Below are 12,142 nucleotides of genomic sequence, written 5' to 3' on the forward strand. Positions count from 1 at the left end.
ACCACCTGAACCACCCTTTTTTCCTGTTCTGATTGCATGATTTCCCTTATTCTGTCTTCTGGATCACTTGTGTTCTTCTGTATCCTTGGTCTGCTGTTTACTCCTTCAAGTGTGTTTTTCATTTGCTACTGTATTCTTCAGTTCTGACTGGCTCTTTTATTCATTTTCTAGTTCCTTATTAAAATTGTGTCCATCTATTCTTTTCCTTAGTTCAGTCAGCATTCTTATTACTAATGTTCTGGATTCTTTGGTGCTTGGGTGCTTGGCATGGACTGAGGCATGCACTGGGGTGGTCGAGGGAAACCAGACTAAGTTCCAGGCAGCCTCAATCTGCATCCTCTGCCTTGTTTCAGGAGTAAGCAAGCATGTGCATGTTCTTCATGAATGAAGCCTAGGTTCCTAACAGTTGTTAGTTTCACTGATTTTCACACCAACTAAAGGGACTTGTCTTTTCAGTGTCAGACCCCGGGATTGAGACACCCAATGTATGGTTCAAACTGTTTCCTCATCAGGGAGGCTCTCCAAGCCCACAGAATCCTGCTCCTCTTTTGTGCTTTCTCCCAGGGGCAAAGGTCCTGACCTGACCACTTCTCTTCCCTTCCTATGCAACTCAGTTTGGATCTAACAGCCTTGGTTATATGTCTGCCAGTCTCCTGTTTTTCTGTGAGAATTGCTTCACCTGTAGATGTATTTTTATGTGTTCATCAGGGGAGGTGAGCTCCACATTCTCCTACTTGGCTTTCTTGCTCTCCATCTGCTAGTACTTTTATTTTTTAATTGGAAGAAAATTGCTCTACAATGTTGTGCTGGTTTCTGCCAAACAATGATGTGAAAAGGTCATTCTGAAGGAAATCAGCCCTGGGATTTCTTTGGAAGGAATGATGCTAAAGCTGAAACTCCAGTACTTTGGCCACCTCATATGAAGAGTTGACTCATTGGAAAAGACTCTGATGCTGGGAGGGATTGGGGGCAAGAGGAGAAGGGGACGACAGAGGATGAGATGGCTGATGGCATCACTGACTCGATGGACGTGAGTTTGAGTGAACTCCAGGAGTTTGTGATGGACAGGGAGGCCTGGCGTGCTGCGATTCACGGGGTCACAAAGAGTCGGACACAACTGAGAGACTGAACTGAACTGATACACACACACACACACACAAATACATGGGCTTCCCTGGTGGCTCAGTCGATAAAGAATCTGCCTGCAATGCAGGAGACCACCTGCAACACAGGAAACTCGGGTTCGATCCCTAGGTTGGAAAGATCCCCTGGAGAAGAAAATGGCAACCCACTCCAGTATTCTTGACTGAAAAATCCCATTGACAGAGGAGCCTACAGTCCATGGGGTCACAAGAGTCAGACACAACTTAGTGACTAAACCACATACACAAACCATACACACACATATATATTTCCCTCCCTTCCCGCATCTCACTCCTCTAGGTCATCACAGAGGGCCAGGCTGGGCTTTCTGTGCTATCCAGTAACTTCTCACTATTTGATAGTGTATATATGTCAACACTACTTTCTCAATTCTTCCCACCCTTACTTTCCCCATGGCCACAGTCCATTCTCTAGCTCTGTGCTCCATTCCTTCCCTGCAAATAAGTTCTTCCGTGCCTTTTTTCTAGATTCCATGAACTAATAAATGACATTTGTTTTTCTCTTTCTGACTTCACTCTAATTTCACCCACTTCACTACAACTGACTCAAATTCATTCCTTTTTAGGGCTGAGTATTGCTGGTACTTTTTGGATTTTTATCCCAAAGCATCAATTAGATCACAACTGTTATCTGGATGACATCAATTATAAAATACATCTTGATTTCAAAGATATTAAAATGTTGGGAAATGTCCACCCTAGAGAGATAAGGGTAGTTTGAGGTCCTGAGGACAGATTTCATAAATAAGAAGTCCATGTCCCAGCCAAGAAAACACCAATTTTTTAGGCCTGACCATAAGCAATTACAAAGACTTTCCTTGGTGGACTTCACATCAAAGGTTTCCTCCCCATATCAGATTTGATACAAAATCAAAACACAATGCATTACCATCTCTGAAAGTTGTTGCAGACAAGGATTCAGGTCCCCCTGGATGGTGGTGCTGTTATACACATCCGCATTTCTGGCCCAGGCACCTCTATTTGGAAGTCTTCTTATGGGAAAAAACTAGAAGACAATTTCCTAGACCCTGACTCTGTACTTTCCCACTCCTAGCCTTTCCTTCTTCCTTTTCCCAGCCTCTGGGTCCATAAGTCTGCAGTTGCCTTTTGTTCAGGGCTCCCTAAACAGTGAGACAACCCCCAACATCTGTGCTGATCCATCCGACCCTCAACAAGGAGGCCATTCCACAGGAAGAAGTGGAACAGAGGGAGTCTTTTAGTTCAGACCCCTGTCTATACAAATGCCATAAGTGGTTAAAGACTTGACTCACTTTCATTTTGACCTGTTTAATGCAGTACTCCAACACTGGGCAGTTAGCTCTCTCCAGCTCAGCTGAACTGTTCTCACTATTCAAGTCAAGCAGAATGCAGAAAAGCAATTTGAACCAAAGCATGAGAACAGTCAGAGGTCCTTAAGAAGTCTGTCAGTCAGGATTTCCATTTGTCATTTTTGGGTGTACTCAAGCACATGTTGAGCAACTGTTACTTGTTAAATACTGAGATGACTGAGTTGAGATGGCTAGACATGACATGACGTGAGTCAAATGAGAAACAATTCACAACACTGTATATATATATTTGGATAACAAAATATTTGAGTCTATGAGTTATGGGATGGGAGGAAGCACTATTAAGTACAGTAACCAAGGAAGATTTTGCAAAAGAAGTGTGACTTGAGTAGAGCACTGAACTAGTAAAGTCTGGATAATTAGTGGGAAAAACATATGGATATTAATATATAAAACTCCTATTCTCAAAGAATATAGTTCTTTTTTCATGTTTTTTTTTTTTCAAAAAACATTTTTTGTTGTTGTTGTTAAATTACATGTGTATGCCTCTGTAACACAACAAAATAGTTTCCTCTGCAGAGCAACATGAAATAGGACGTATGATTTTTCAGAATTTGAACCTTGTTTTAACCTCATTTTCCTTTAGTTTCTATTCCCCAAATTCAAACCAATGAATCGCAGAAAAATCAACTTTGAACATTTTCCTCCATAGTTGTTTAGCTAATCCACTATGTGCCTATTAACATGCAATTTGACCAGAGCTGCCAGCCAGTGGAGTAGAAAAAGACATCCTCCAAAAATGTATAGCCATTGTAGCCTAAATCACTGCATGTATAAATGCTATATTTAATAATAATAAATGCTATATATAAATAAATGCTGTATTTATGTTAGTCACTCAGTCATGTCTGACTCTTTGAGACCCCACTGACTGTAGCCCACCAGGCTTCTCTGTCTATGGAATTCTCCAGGCAAGAATACTGGAGTGGATTGCCATTCCCTTCTCCAGAAGGGAATATATATTTATATATTATATATAATTAAAATATATTATATATAATATATAAAATATATATTTAAAAACATGTATATTATATAATGAATATATAAATAAAAATAAATGCTATATTTATATATAATAAGCATACACTAAATGCTTATTAAGAGTAATTAAATTTTTGAGACAAAACTTGGCTTTGGAAGTCTGGCTTCCTCCCAGCTACTCAAATTATTAAACCTCACTTTCAACTCTTACCAACTTCAGAATAGGATGACATTATTTTCAAACCATAAATATTTCTTTAGCACTTTCTCAGTGCCAGGCTGAAGTCTCTGCCTTCCTAGAGCTTACAGTCTGAATTTAGTCTAGACTTTAGAATTGCACTGTTGCTAAGAGAGTTTTAGCCACTAACCACATGTGGCTACTGAGCACTTGAAACACAGTTAGTACAACTGAGAAATTGAATTTTTAAAATTTTATTTTACTCAATCTAAAGCTTGAGACTTGATTTAGCTATTGGGAAACTTAAGAATATCCGAAACAACTTGAGTATGTGAATCTATATTGGGTATGTAAATCATAATTTACTATATTCAGTCAGATCAGATCAGATCAGTCGCTCAGTCGTGTCCGACTCTTTGCGACCCCATGAATCGCAGCATGCCAGGCCTCCCTGTCCATCATCAGCTCCCGGAGTTCACTCAGACTCACGTCCATCAAGTCAGCCATGCCATCCAGCCATCTCATCCTCTGTCATCCCCTTCTCCTCTTGCCCCCAATCCCTCCCAGCATCAGAGTCTTTTCCAATGAGTCAACTCTTCCCATGAGGTGGCCAAAGTACTGGAGTTTCAGCTTTAGCATCATTCCTTCCAAAGAAATCCCAGGGCTGATCTCCTTCAGAATGGACTGGTTGGATCTCCTTGCAGTCCAAGGGACTCTCAAGAGTTGTCTCCAACACCACAGTTCAAAAGCATCAATTCTTCGGCGCTCAGCCTTCTTCACAGTCCAACTCTCACATCCATACATGACCACAGGAAAAATCATAGTTTATAAAATCTAAACACTAAGTATTTCCAATGAAAACAGCTTCCAAATTGAGATATGAAGCAATTATAAAAATACATATTGGATTTCAAACATTCAGTACAAAAATTTTAAATACCTTAATTTTTATACTGATTATATACTGAAATCATATTTGGGATATATTGATCACATATGTCTCTCCCGTACCAGCGAGGCAGCAGTAAAGAATACCCTGCAAATGCAGGAGACTCAAGAGACGTGGTTTTGATCCCTTGGTTAGGAAGACCCCCTGAAGTAGAAAACAGCACCCCACTCCAGTATTCTTGCCTGGAAAATTCCATGGACAGAAGAACCTGGTGGGCTACAGTCCACGGGATCGCAGTTAGACACGACTGAGCAACTGAGCATACACACAGCAGCTGGAGATGGGCTAGACTGGAGTTTCAGCAAACAGACTTTTGGGCCAGAATATCTGGGTTCAAAGCCCCACTCTGCCACTTGCTAGCCTCCTTACAGTTAGATGTGACTAAGTTCTCAACGGCGGAATAGGAAAGGAGACCTATATGCCATTTCTTTGCCTAATTCATAAACATCTTCCTCTTGTCCACCTCTGCCCTCCCCTGGCCCCACTCCTTCCCTTTTCCTGGCTTGATGAAGAGAAGCATAAAGTCCTTGGAAACCATGTACCAAAGATAGTAGAGGCACACGACAGAAGCAGCCTGGAGTCCTAAATACCTACCTTGCAGGAGCACCCTCCCTGGACAGTTAGGCGAGCAAAAACCTATCTCCATCTTGTTAAGTCACTGAAGTTCTGGGGGTTTCTAAAAAGCAGCTAGTGTCATCCTAGTAGTAAAATCAGTGACTCAAAAGGCTAACAATATACCAGTTCACAACTCTTGGTGCCATCATGAAGCAGTAAGATAACACCCCAACCCTTGATTCCATCTCTTCTCCACCCCCTTGTATGACTCCCAGGTGTATTGCTGCCAAGACTGTGATTGGGTAGACATGTAAACAGATGAAGGAACAATAAAACAAATGACCAACAGGCACATGAAAAGGTGCTCAACATCACTAACCATCAGGTAAATGTAAATTAAAACCACAGTAAATGGCCAAAATTTTTAATCTGGCAATAACAAATAATGGTGAGGATGTGAAGCAAATTGAACAATCTTCCTACAATGCTGGTAGCTATAATAATAATAATTCAACTACTTTGGAAAACTCTTGCTGTTACTAAGAAAGCTAAACGCATACCTACCCTGTGATCCAGCAATTTCACTCCTACGTACACACCTGTGAGAACTGAGAGCTGTGTTCACCAAAGACTTACAGAATATACTTAGGAGCTTTATTTACAATAGTAAAAAACGGGGAACAACTCAAATGCCCATCAACAAGAAATTAGAAAAACAATTTATAGTATATTCATATGACAGAACACCACACAATAAGAGAGAACTGATACACACAACATGGAGAAATCTCACGAATACTATGTTGAAAAAACCAACAAAAAAGAGAGCTTATGATTCCATTTATATAGAGTTCAGGAACAAACATAAATTTATGGTTATAAATATCATAATAGTGGTTACCTCTGGGCAAAGGGGTCGAATGTAAAGGGGCAAGAGGGTAATTAGAAATGTTACCCATTTTGATTCACGCAATGGTTTTAAGTATATGTAAATAAAAATTTAAGCCATATACTAAAGGTTTGTGCATTTTAAAATATGTAAATCATATTTCTAATAAAATGATTAAAAAGTTAACTTGTCCCAAAGCACACAAATATAAGATGTTGAGCTCAGGTTCAAACTTAGGTTAATCTTAGTCTTCTGACTTGAGTAGGGTTCACTTTCCTATCCAATACATAAAGAAATGAGAAAACTACAAGACTGTTGTTACTTAGCTTAAATATGTCAGTAACATCACTCTCGCTACATAATTTATCCATAGTATCTGTATTATGATCAACTGTACTGATTTTTCAAGGCAGGCTTCAACAGTACGTGAACCGTGAACTTCCAGATGTTCAAGCTGGATTTAGAAAAGGCAGAGGAACCAGAGATCAAATTCTCAACATCCACTGGATTATCAAAAAACCAAGAGAGTTTCAGAAAAACAACTACTTCTGCTTTATTGACTATGCCAAAGCCTTTGACTGTGTGGATCAAAACAAACTGTGGAAAATTCTGAAAGAGATGGGAATACCAGACCATCTGACTTACCTCCTGAGAAATCTGTATGCAGGTCAAGAAGCAACATTTAGAACTGGACATGGAACAACAGACTTGTTCCAAATCAGGAAGGGAGTATGTTAAGGATGTAGTTTGTCACCCTGCTTATTTAACTTACATGCAGAGTACATCATGTGAAATGCTGGGCTGGATGAAGCACATGGTGAAATCAACATTGCCAGGAGAAGTATCAGTAACTTCAGATATGCAGATGACACCACCCTTATGTCAGAAAGCGAAGAACTAAAGAACCTTTTGATGAAAGTGAAAGAGGAGAATGGAAAAGTTGGCTTAAAACTCAACATTCAGAAAACTAAGATCACGGCATCTGGTCCCATCACTTCATGGCAAATAGATGGAGAAACAATGGAAACAGTGAGAGACTTTATTTTCTTGGGCTCCAAAATCACTGCAGATGGCAAATGCAGCCATGAAATTAAAAGACAGTTGCTCCTTGGAAGAAAAGCTATGATCAACCTAAACAGCATATTAAAAAGCAGAGATATTACTTTGCCAACAAAAGTCTGCCTAGTCAAAGCTATGGTTTTTCCAGTAGTCATGTATGGATGTGAGAGTTGGACCACAAAGAAAGCTGAGTGCTGAAGAATTGATGCTTTTGAACTGTGGTGTTGGAGAAGACTCTTGAGAGTCCCTTGGACTGCAAGGAGATCCAACCAGTCCATCCTAAAGGAAATCAGTCCTGATTCATTGGAAGGACTGATACTGTAACTGAAACTCCAATACTCTGGCCACCTGACTCAAAGGACTGACTCATCTGAAAAGACTCTGATGCTGGCAAAGATAGAAGGCAGGAGGAGAAGGGGATGACAGAGGTTGAGATGGTTGGATGAAATCACTGACTCAACGGACATGAGTTTGAGTAAGCTCTGGGAGGTGGTGATGGACATGGAAGCCTGGCATGCTATAGTCCATGAGGTTGCAAAGAGTCAGACACAACTGAGTGACTGAACTGAACTGTACTGATTTTGGCACCAAAACATTCTATACTTCAAATGATGGTTTTAATTTGTGGCACTACAGCAGTAACAATTCTGTCTATAGAACTGAAATAAATTATTGAAATCAAACTTTCAATCATCCCATACAACTGGTAACATAGTAAGATAATCCACTTGAAGAACAAACATGGTAAGATAAAACTGTCAGAACCTGCCATTTAACTAACACAAATACATTAGCTGATTAGCATCTGTAGATTATAATGAAAAATCTCAAGTGGCAGAATATCCTAAAACTGATGAAACAATTAATAGATGAAGATATAGTGAGATGATAAATGGTCAATTAACAAGTGTCACTCATATCCCTGTGATATTTATAAGCAACTAAAACACTGTAGTTGCAAATGTGATCCCTGCTTCTCAGGAAAAAACTTTTTATTGATCATTGATATATCAGCTAATTCAATACAGTATGTCCCCTAATACAAACCTTCACATTGTTAACTCTGAAGGATGCAAACATGCGTTCCATCAACATTAGGCATGAGTGAAACTGCAGCTTGCCCTCTGTTTCCTATTGCTGACGATCCTTCAGGTCTCTCATTTCCCATCTCCCTTCCCTCTTCCAGTCAGTAACTCTTCTTGCCTGTTCACTCAGTGCCAGCTCCTGTATGCTAGCTTCTGCACTGTACTACTATACTCTTCAAGGTACTGCACTGTAAGACTAAAAATGTTTTAATTTTGTTTTTTTATGTATTATTTGTGTGATAAGTATTATAAACCAATACAGTACAGTCCTCTGTAGCCGATTGTTCTGCTTGGGTACCTAGGCTAACTCTGTTGGATTTACAAGCAAATCAGACTTATTAATGTGCTCTTGGAATAGAATTTCTTTGTATGTAGGGGATTTTTTGTATTAGAGTAAAATGAACATTAAAATATAAGGGCACCAGCATATGGCTATGATACTCTGCATTCTTTCACGGGGCTGCCTCTTTTAAAAGTATTTTACTGTAACTGCATGCACTGACTGTAGCATCTTCACTGGATGCACACTGGATGAAGAAACCTCCAGCTATTGTCTTTTATGTAAAAGCAAACTGAAGGATAAACCAGATCACTGATAGTGCTAGGTACCACCCAAGTCATCAAATAAGACCAATGTTAAGGCTACTCCAACTAGTTCTTTAATATGAAGCAGCATACCCACCTTGTTATACAGGCATGTCTCTTCCTATACATAAAAGTTTTTGAGTATTTTAAACTGTTTTTGTATCTGTTTAGAATATATCCCTCACATGGTGAACCTCTGCCAAAACTAAGAAGAAAATCAGGTTAAATAGAGATAGCCAAGACTTTGGGATAATAAATTCATATACACAGGAAAGAAAAAATTGGGCTTTGTTCTTGAATGCTGAAAAAGAATTCTACAAAAACACGATTCCAAATCCAGAAAACACTGATAAAAGGGAAAAAACGAAAAACAAAACCTTTTCCAAGGAATTCTTACATGCAAAATCCCCCACAGAGAAGTAGATTTCAATGCCCTACTATGACAATTTGGCAATTCCTAAATTATAGCCAAACAATTAATGAAGCACTTAAAGGATTAACCTAAATTGCCAAACCCCAAACTCTAGGACAAATCATTTGCTCACTTCAATTTCAAGCATCCGTAGTGTTCCAGCACACATTCACCTTATTGCCCGCCCCCATCCCCCGAAGTCCTCTCCTTACAAGAAATTCCTCAGGGAACCACCAACTGTCTCTAAAGCAGGAGTCATTTAATCTTTGGTTCCCTGGCCTTTTTGCTGTGTCTATGGATGGATTTTACACAGGTAGAGAAATCTAAGCACACGCCTAAGCACAGCACAGATAAATCCCCTGAAACTTCAAGTAAAAACTTGAGTCGGAAACCAACGTGATTTAAAGTGATTAGGAACCGCGATTCTAAAGGGAGAACCCTAAGAGTACAGCAGCGCCAGCCCACCACGCAGGCACGCCCCACACTCACTTGGATGCGATCAGCGCAAGTTCTCAGCAGCAGGGACGCTGTCCTATCTGCTTATCCCAGTCCCTGGGATCCCAGGAAGCCAACCTCCGGCTCCGCCCCAGGGGACGGTTCCCGCCGCCCCCACACCCTCAGTAGCTGTCATTCCCGGCAGCGGGCAGAGCAAAGCACTGCCCTGGTTCGGGAAAGGAAGAACCACCAGCTCAGAGCTGCCTCGGGGACCAAGCCGGGATGCAGGCAAAGCTGCTTCCCAGCACCAGCAGTTTCAAGGTGACCACAGCCACACACAGCTGTCTGATTGCTCACATTTGTCTGACCCCGAGGCTGAGCTCTCTGCTGGTCGGATAGTAAAAGAGCACTTTTCCTCACCACCAGCATCGTGGGACATAATACAAGTCTATTCTGGGCTTTTCCTAAGGAGGTACTAGGTTCCCGGTTCTGCATGAGGCATGGCAGGGAAATCTAAAGCCGACACTGAACGTTAAGTGCTGACCACAGCATCACGCACACTGGTGTGTGACTGAAATTTTTAACATGGCCATTTTAAACATAGTTTAAAATCAATAGAGTACACAAAACAAAATGAAATGCTCTCTTCTCCCCAGTTAGGGGACTAGTAAAGAGATTATACAGCACAAAATGTAAAGCCAGGGGTGTAAAGTGTAAAGAAGGGGTGAACTTCTGTCCAGTGCTGCTGCCCTGTATTATCAATGATGAAAAATTAAATCAGAAAACAATCACTACTCTACCCAAGACCCTAACGGACAGATGGGCTGGACGGGTCATGTACCCAGTATGAAATCAGGACCACTCTTCATCTTTACTCTCTAACATCACCACTATTCCCAAACCTTTATTTGTACAGCTGATGCCTGACATTCTACATTTTGAGCTTCTTTAGTTTGGGCCACAACCTTTGACTCTGCAAAGCTTTAAAATGCAAAGAATTCAAGGGAAGAAAATCTAAGCTTTATTATTCACATCTTAACCTATGCCTTTTCAGGTGGCACTAGTGGTTAACAATCCACCTCTCAATGCAGGAGACTGGAGAAACACAGATTCAATTCCAGTCAGGAAGATCCCCAGAATAGGAAATGGCAACCCACTCCAGTATTCTTGCCTGGAAAATTACCTGGACAGAGGAGCCTGACAGGATACACAGTCCATGGAGACGCAGAGAGTTGGACACAACTGAGAAAAGTGACTAGGCACTCACTTGAGAGAAGGCCTCAATGAACAGATAGAGGAGAGGTCACTAGACTCTAGTGGTTGGCAGGAAAGGCACAAAAACGAACAGATTACTGAATCTGACTAAAGCCAGCATTCTGTATCGGAGAAGGCAATGGCCACCCACTCCAGTACTCTTGCCTGGAAAATCCTATGGGCGGAGGAGCCTGGTAGGCTGCAGTCCCATGGGATCACGAAGAGTCGGACACAACTCAGAGACTTCACTTTCACTTTTCACTTTGATGCATTGGAGAAGGAAATGGCAACCCACTCCAGTGTTCTTGCCTGGAGAATCCCAGGGAGAGGGGAGCCTGGTAGGCTGCCGTCTATGGGGTCACACAGAGTTGGACACGACTGAAGCAACTTAGCAGCAGCAGCATTCTATATACCATAACAAATTAAAGTTGATAAAGGCTAAAGATTTCTGATGTCAAGCAGCAGGAAAACACATGCTTAATGTAAAAAAAGAAAAATGATTTCTCAGGTTAAATTCCAGGGATTAAACAAGCTTTAGTGAAGTAGAAAATTCACTACTAAGAAACATTTGGAAAAACAAAAGAAAATAAGACAGCTATTGGAAATAAAATATAATTGCTAAAAAATAAAAAGATTTAAAGACAGTATTCTACCAAAACATAAGCAAAAAGATGAAAAAACATGAAATACAGAAGACTTAGAGATTAATTTTGTAGTTCTAACATCTGATTAATATCAACAGGAGTTCCATAAAGAACAAAGAAAATCTAGGAAAAATTATCAAAGAAATACAATACACTCCCAGAGTCAGAAAAGTATGATCTGCAAAGCACACCAAATACTCTAGAATTTAAAGGTCCACTCATTATAAAATTTAAGAACATTAACATCTTTAGGGATCTAGCTTCCAGACACTAACTTTGAACACAGAAAATAATATGATGAAAAGCACATATTTCTTCTCCCAAAAAGAGAAAAGACAATCGAACTATGGACTATCAGTGTATAGTTATTTATATATCTGGGTATGTAGTAATACTATTAGATACTATTAGTATCTAATTAGATATTATTAGATATTAGTACTAGATAGTATTAGATATTCGGAGAAGGCAATGGCACCCCACTCCAGTACTCTTGCCTGGAAAATCCCATGGACGGAGGAGCCTGGTAGGCTGAAGTCCATGGGGTCGCTAAGAGTCGGACACGACTGAGCGACTTCACTTTCACCTTTCACTTTCATGC

At 40.4% G+C, this 12,142-nt stretch overlaps 1 protein-coding gene across 4 annotated transcripts in view; it reads right to left on the reverse strand.

The window, feature by feature from the left end:
- IL31RA (interleukin 31 receptor A) overlaps window positions 1-9,888 on the reverse strand; it is a 69,498-nt gene extending 59,610 nt beyond the window's left edge. For all 4 annotated transcript variants that reach the window (XM_010853506.1, XM_010853504.1, XM_010853505.1 and 1 more), the window contains exon 1: window positions 9,698-9,888. The gene's annotated coding sequence lies outside the window, so the exon portion shown is untranslated. The remainder of the gene's footprint in view (window positions 1-9,697) is intronic.
- Window positions 9,889-12,142: the final 2,254 nt, after the last annotated feature.

The sequence above is a fragment of the Bison bison genome, unplaced genomic scaffold (genome assembly GCF_000754665.1).
Source record: "Bison bison bison isolate TAMUID 2011002044 unplaced genomic scaffold, Bison_UMD1.0 scf7180017864328, whole genome shotgun sequence".
NCBI lineage: Eukaryota > Metazoa > Chordata > Mammalia > Artiodactyla > Bovidae > Bison > Bison bison.